We start from the raw sequence: 7,980 nt of genomic DNA, 5'->3' as shown, positions 1-7,980 counted from the left end.
AATACAGGATTAAGATCAAATCGTACTACACCGGCTCCAACGCTCATCGAATGTGGAAGGGCTTCCAAACTATTACAGACAACAAAGGGAAGCAAAGCCGAGAACTGCCCAGTGACACGAGCCTACCGGATGAGCTAAATAACTTATATGCTCGCTTCGAGGCAAGTAACACTGAAACATGCATGAGAGTATCAGCTGTTCCAGACAACCGTGTGATCACGCTCTCCGCAGCCAATGTGAGTGAGTAAGACCTTCAAACAGGTCAACATTCACAAAGCTGCAGGGCCAGACAAATTACCAGAACGTGTACGCCGAGCATGCGCTGACCACCTTGCAAGTGTCTTCACTGATTTTTTCAACCTCTCCCTGTCTGAGTCTGTAATACCAACATGTTTCAAGCAGACCACCATAGTGTTCTTGGGCACAGCGACTAAGGTAACCTGACTAAATGAGTACCAACCCATAGCGCTCACGTCTGTAGCCATGAAATGCTTTGAAAGGCTGGTCTGGTCATTGCTCACATTAACACCATTATCCCAGAAACCCTAGACCGATTCTAATTTGCATATGGCACCAACAGATCCACAGATGATGCACTCTCTATTGCACTCCACACTGCCCTTTCACACCTGGACAAAAGGATCATCTATGTGTGAATGCTATTTGTTGACTGCAGTTCAGTGTTCAACACCATAGTGCCCTCAAAGATCATCACTAAGATAAGGACTCTGGGACTAAACACCTCCCTGGACTAGATCCTGGACTTCCTGACAGGCAGCCCCAGGTGTTAAGGGTAGGTAGCAACACATCAGCCACGCTGATCCTCAAAAAGGGGGCCCCTCAGGGGTGCGTGCTCAGCCCCCTCCTGTACTTCCTGTTCACTCATGACTGCACGGCCAAGCACGACTCCAACACTATCATTCAATTTGCTGATGACACAAAAGTGGTAGGACTGATCACCAACAACAATGAGACAGCCTATATGGAGGAGGTCAGAGACCTGACAGTGTGGTGCAAGGACAACAACCTCTCCCTCAACGTGATCAAGACAAAGGAAATTATTGTGGACTATAGGAAAAGGAGGACCGAGCACGACCCCATTTGCATCGACAGGGCTGTAGTGGAGCAGGTTGATGTGGACGCCAAGTTCCTTGGCATTCATATCCCAACAAACTAACATGGTCCAAGCACACCAAGACAGCCGTGAAGAGGGCATGACAAAACCTATTCTCCCTCAGGAGAAAATATTTGGCTTTTTAAATTTGTTTTATTTCACCTTTATTTAACCAGGTAGGCCAGTTGAGAACTAGTTCTCATTTACAACTGCGACCTGGCCAAGATAAAGCAAAGTAGTGCAACAAAAACAACAACACAGAGTTACACATGGAAGAAACAAATGTACAGTCAATAACACAATAGAAAAAGTCTATATACAGTGTTTGCAAATGGTGTGAGGTGATAAGGCAACAAAGGCCATAGTAGCGAAGTAATTACAATTGAGCAAATTAACACTGGAGTGATAGATGTGCAGATGATGATGTGCAAGTAGAAATACTGGTGTGCAAAAGAGCAAAAAATAAATAAAAACAATATGGGGATGAGGTGGGTGGATTGGATAGGCTATTTACAGATGGGCTGTGTACAGCTGCAGTGATCGGTAAGCTGCTCAGATAGCTGATGTTTAAAGTTAGTGAGGGAGATATAAGTCTCCAACTTCAGCATTTTTTTGCATTTCGATCTAGTCATTGGCAGTAGAGAACTGGAAGGAAAAACGGCCAAAGTAGGTGTTGACTTTGGGGATGACCAGTGAGATATACCTGCTGGAGCGCGTGCTACGGGTGGGTGTTGTAATGGTGACCAGTGAGTTGAGATAAGGTGGAGCTTTACCTAGCAAAGACCTGGAGCCAGTGGGTTTGGCGACAAGTATGAAGCGAGGGCCAGCCGACGAGAGCATACAGGTCGCAGTGGTGGGTGGTACAGTGGGGCAAAAAAGTATTTAGTCAGCCACCAATTGTGCAAGTTCTCCCACTTAAAAAGATGAGAGAGGCCTGTAATTTTCATCATGACAGGCAAAATGAGAAAAAAAAGTCCAGAAAATCACATGATAGGATTTTTAATGAATTTATTTGCAAATTATTGTGTAAAATAAGTATTTGGTCAATATCAAAAGTTTATCTCAATACTTTGTTATATACCCTTTGTTGGCAATGACAGAGGTCAAACATTTTCTGTAAGTCTTCACAAGGTTTTCACACACTGTTGCTGGTATTTTGGCCCATTCCTCCATGCAGATCTCCTCTAGAGCAGTGATGTTTGGTGCTGTTGCTGGGCAACACGGACTTTCAACTCCCTCCAAAGATTTTCTATGGGGTTGAGATCTGGAGACTGGCTAGGCCACTCCAGGACCTTGAAATGCTTCTTACGGGGGATGGTAGGGGACGCCATGTGCGACTGACGTGTTTTCCGTTTGCTCCCGTGGTATTCTTAAAGTTTATGTGAATTCTGCAGCAGAACCGTATTTATTTTCAAATATTAATTTGGTGATCCCTTTCCGTAAAAAACAAGACTACTTTGCTTCCGAATGTCAGCATGTCGACCAAACATAAGGCCAAAAGCATGACTTTGAGAAAACCCGGCCTACAAGGCCCTCTCCTGAGTCTGAGGGCCCGGGGACGCACACTTTACCCGGGGGTGCGGCTTGGCCTGGCGGCGCTGAAATGAACATTCTCGAGGCCATCAAACTACTACGCTCTGAGATAGTTGAAATGAAAACACAGGTGGTTGCTACGATTGAGGCCAGAATACAGGAGGTTTCTGATACTTTAAAAGCAGATTTAACCATCCTGCGGAATGAGACTGTGCCAGCAATCACAATACTCAAAACAACAACTGCGTCACACACTACAACGATTGCGGCACTGGAGACCTCCGCTACTAATGTCTCCGATTTAACTACATCCCTGGAGGCTGAAGTTAAACGCCTAGCTGCGGATTTGAAAAAGGTGAATTCCTTACTTCAAATTAGATTTTTGGCTGAGAGCCTTTATACATTTTATTTTATTTATATATTTGAAAAAATACATACAAATCTTTCTTTTTGCTGCTTGGTCCACTAACAAAACGCGACTTTAATGAGCGGGACTGTGGGTTTAGGTTTAAGACCGCACTCTCACAGACATACTATGCAAAGAGAACATGTTCTATTTAGGCTTGTACCTCGTTTGGGGAGGTATTGTCTGGGATGGGGGGGGGGCAGGTTGAATTGTTCAGTTCTAATGTTGTCATTCTGTCTTTTTTAGTTTTTTTATCTGTTTTTTTTCTGTACTTTTTCCAAACATTTACTACCGTACATTATTACTCTGAGACAAGTTATTCTGGGGGTTTTGGGCGCTCATTGCTTTTCCATTCTATGCTCTAATGGTAGGGTTGAATAATGGGAATGCCCAGAGGGGCCGAAATAATACGATCAAGTACATTTCTTGGAATACCAAAGGGGTTAACAACCCGGTGAAGCGTAAGAGGGTGTTGACACACTTAAAGGGTTTGAATGCAAATATTGCATTTCTACAAGAGACTCACTTGAGGACTGGTGAGCATTTTAGGATGCGTAAGGACTGGGTTGGTCAAGTGTTCCACTCAAAAACTTTCCTAGTAAATCAAGAGGCGCTGCTATTCTGGTTGATAAAGCTACTCCCTTTGTAGCTTCTGAGGTTATTGCTGATCCTAAGGGACGATACGTCATAGTAACCGGTTAACTGTTTTCTACCCCTCTTGTTTTGGCTAGTGTTTATGCTCCCAATTGGGGTGACACAAGTTTCATTTCTTCCTTTCTGTCTACTATTCTCAATTTAGATTCTCATTTGTTGATTTTAGGGGGGGATTTCAACTGTAAAATGTCCCCAGTTCTTGACAAGTCCTCACAAACAAATACAGGCCCATCTAAATGTGCCCTACTTATTCAATCCTTTCTTCAGAAATATGCTATGTTTGAGGCCTAGCGTTTCCTACATCCTACAGATAGACAATATTCCTTTTATTCTCATGTTCATCAAACATACTCCCGGATTAATTACTTCTTCTTGGACAAAAAACTTCTGCCTAACCTTCGGGAGTGTACTTACGAGAGTATTGTTATCTCTGAGCATTCACCATTAGTGCTTGAACTAGAGTTTCCCCAGCGACCTCCTATGTGTTATCAATGGCGTCTCAACCCCATTTTACTCTCAGATAAGGAGTTTGTCAATTTCATTTCTTCTGAAATCACCTTATTCCTATAAACAAATTCAACACCAGGTATGTCCTGCTCTACCATATGGGAGTCTCTCAAAGCATACCTACGTGGCCAAATGATTTCTTATACAGCCAACCAAAACAGAGTTCGCTCCCAGCGATTTCGGGACCTGAGCGAGTCCATAGCCACCCTGGATGAGAAGTATGCTACGGATCCTTCCTCTGATCTGCATAAAGAGCGCCAACTACTCCAATCTGAATTTGATGAGCTTTCTACCAGGCAAGCTGAACAGTTACTCTTGCGAACTCGATACAAAGTCTATGAACAAGGCAACAAGGCCTGTAAACTCCTTGCGCATCAGATCCGTAAATCTGAGGCCTCACGTTTAATCCCACAAATAAGGACCCCGTCTGGTGCCACCACAGTTATACATAAAGAGATCAATGATCAATTTAAACAATTTTACTCTGCGCTATACACCTCTGAATCCCCTCAAGACCCCTTGCTGGTTGACTCCTTCTTTAATGGCTTGAATATGCCTTCAATTGATACAGACTCCCATGACTGTCTAGAAGAAGAATTTACACTTGAGGAGATTGCAACAGCAGTGTCCGCAATGAAAAGTGGTAAATCACCGGGTCCGGACGGTTTTCCAACCGAATTTTACAGGACGTTTTCTGGTCTGTTTTGCCCATTCTTGTCTCGACTATTTGCAGAGTGCCTCAATACTTCAAAGCTACCGCTTAGTCTTTATCAGTCTTCAATTTCATTACTACTAAAGAAAAACAAAGACCCCCTGGAATGTGGATCCTATCGCCCAATCTCGCTTTTAAACTGTGATTACAAAATCCTAGCTAAGCTTTTAGCCATCCGTATGGAAGGCTTGCTGCACCAAGTAATACACTCTGACCAGACTGGCTTTGTGAGAAATAGGCATTTATTTTTCAATATTAGGCGTCTTATGAATATACTGTACTCCCCAGCGTCAGAGGACCCGGAGGTGGTGGTCTCACTTGATGCCGGAAAAGTGTTTGACCGCGTTGAGTGGGATTACCTAACAGCTGCCCTTTATAGATTTGGCTTTGGCCCCAAATTCATTGCGTGGATAAAGATTCTTTATTTTTCCCCCATGGCTTCGGTACGGACTAATATCTTGTCCTCTGACTATTTTCCCTTGCACCGCGGATCTAGACAGGGTTGCCCACTCTCCCCCTTGTTGTTTGCTTTGGCAATCGAGCCTCTCGCCATTGCACTACGCTCTAATGATGCCATTCAAGGCATAATCAGGGCGGGCTGGGAGCAGAAAGTCTCGCTATATGCTGACGACCTCCTTTTGTTTACCTCCAACCCCGATACCTCATTGCCACGTGCCCTATCTGTTCTTAAAAAGTTTGGATCAATCTCAGGTTACAAGCTGAATATAGGCAAGAGTGAGCTTTTTCCGGTAAACAAGGCTGCTTTAAAGTGCTCTTTTACAAGTTCTCAGTTTAGGATTGTCCGGGATCAATTCACTTACTTGGGAGTAAAAGTGACAAGGAAATATTCAAATGTGTTTCAGGAAATCTTTGTTGCTCTAGCAGACAGATTGACAGACTTTTTGGAATTCGCTACCCCTTTCTCTTATCGGAAGGATTAATGTCATTAAAATGAATGTGTTGCCCAAATTTTTATATTTATTTCAATGTTTACCCATTTTTATTCCAAAATCTTTTTTTATTTCACTGGATCAAACATTCATGCATTTTATTTGGGATGGCAAGGTACCACGGATTGGTAGAAAACATTTACAGAAGCCTCGGTCATTGGGGGGTTTAGCTCTACCAAATTTTCAGACATACTACTGGGCTGCAAATTTCAGAGCCGTTCTGTACTGGCTGCAGACTGATCCTACTGGCCCTAGACCACTCTGGGTCCAGATGGAGTCTGAATCGTGTAAACCTGCAGCACTTTCCTCTGTGCTGTGCTCATCTCTCCCAGTGTCCCTAGGCAAAAGGTGTGTCAACCCAATTGTAAAGCAGTCTCTTAAAATTTGGAATCAGTTCCGTTTAGCCTTTAGCTTCCGAGGCTTTTCTCTATCAGGCCCAATCAATCAGAACATTTTATTTCCTCCATCTTTGAATGATGGGGCTTTTGGCATTTGGCACTCACTAGGCCTCTCCTCGCTAGCCCAATTATTATTTGATGATACATTTGCCTCTTTTTCTCAGCTGCAGGAAAAGTTCAATCTCCCCCAATCCCACTTTTTCCGCTATCTCCAGACTATAAACTTTGTCAGGGCTAAAACACCTGGATTTCCCAATAGGCCTGCGAATACAGCTATAGAGATCATCTTGGAGCTGAACAAGCTTCCTAGGGGCGCAATTTCAGATGTATATGCAATCATTCATGACTTACAGAAAGAACCCTTCTTTGGTGCCTTTAAAGACTCGATGGGAAAAGGATTTAGGGGAGGAACTTGGGGAAGACGCCTGGGAATCTGTGCTGCACAGGTTGCACTCGTCCTATTTTAGCACTAGACACAGCCTCATTCAAGTCAAGGTGGTTCACCGTATCCACTGGTCAGGGGCCAAACTTGGAAGAATATTCTCTGATTTTGATCCTACCTGTGTCAGATGTAAAGTGGAACCAGCCACACTGTTGCATATGTTTTGGGGCTGTCATAAACTGTCAGGTTTCTGGGATTTAATATTTAAATGTTTCTCTGATATATATGACACTGTTATAGATCCGTCTCCCCTTACAGCCCTTTTTGGAGTACTGCCCATGGGTACCCCCCTATCAAGAATCCAGTCGGACACTGTTGCTTATACAACTCTTTTAGCTAGACGGCTAATACTACAGAACTGGAAGATGGCAGCTCCCCCATTTTATAAATATTGGGTGAGGGATGTGTTGTGCTCTCTGAAACTAGAAAAAATTCAATTCAATTCACGTGGGAACCCCAAACTGTTTGATGAGGCTTGGGCTCCATTCCGGTCTTACTTTAAACAGTCCATCCTCTGATGGCATTCCAATTAATACTAAAATAAGTCTGTGACTTAAGGGTTGGAGGAGGCTCTCTCTGTGTTTTTGCTGGGGGGGCATTAAGGTCCATGTGCTTATTGATTGTGATCCGCAGATGCCTTGTTCATCTTGCTCGGGCAGAGACTGAAGTGTGAGCTTGTTTTTCCCAGTTATTTTTACATTTTGTTCACGCCTACATGAATAATCATTTTATTTTTGTATTTTAAAGCATTGTAAACTTTTTTTCTGTCCAGTGGATGGTTGGTCTGTGGCCATGACTCTCTGTGAGTGGTTGCATTTCTTCACCCTTATCCCTTGACTGTGGTGTGGGGGCTGTGCTTTGGCAAAGTGGGTGGGGTTATATCCTTCCTGTTTGGTCCTGTTCGGGGGTGTCCTCGGATGGGGCCACGTTGTCTCCTGACCCTTCCTGTCTCAGCCTCCAGTATTTATGCTGCAGTAGTTTATGTGTCGGGGGGCTAGGGTCAGTTTGTTATATCTGGAGTACTTCTCCTGTCCTATTCGGGGGGCCTGTGTGAATCTAAGTGTGCATTCTCTAATTCTCTCCTTCTCTTTTTCTTTCTCTCTCTCGGAGGACCTGAGCCCTAGGACCATGCCCCAGGACTACCTGACATGATGACTCCTTGCTGTCCCCAGTACACCTGGCCGTGCTGCTGCTCCAGTTTCAACTGTTCTGCCTTATTATTATTCGACCATGCTGGTCATTTATGAACATTTTAACATCTTGG

The sequence above is a fragment of the Oncorhynchus gorbuscha genome, linkage group LG18 (genome assembly GCF_021184085.1).
Source record: "Oncorhynchus gorbuscha isolate QuinsamMale2020 ecotype Even-year linkage group LG18, OgorEven_v1.0, whole genome shotgun sequence".
In the NCBI taxonomy this organism is placed as follows: Eukaryota; Metazoa; Chordata; class Actinopteri; order Salmoniformes; family Salmonidae; genus Oncorhynchus; species Oncorhynchus gorbuscha.
Note: the sequence above shows the minus strand (reverse complement) of the source record.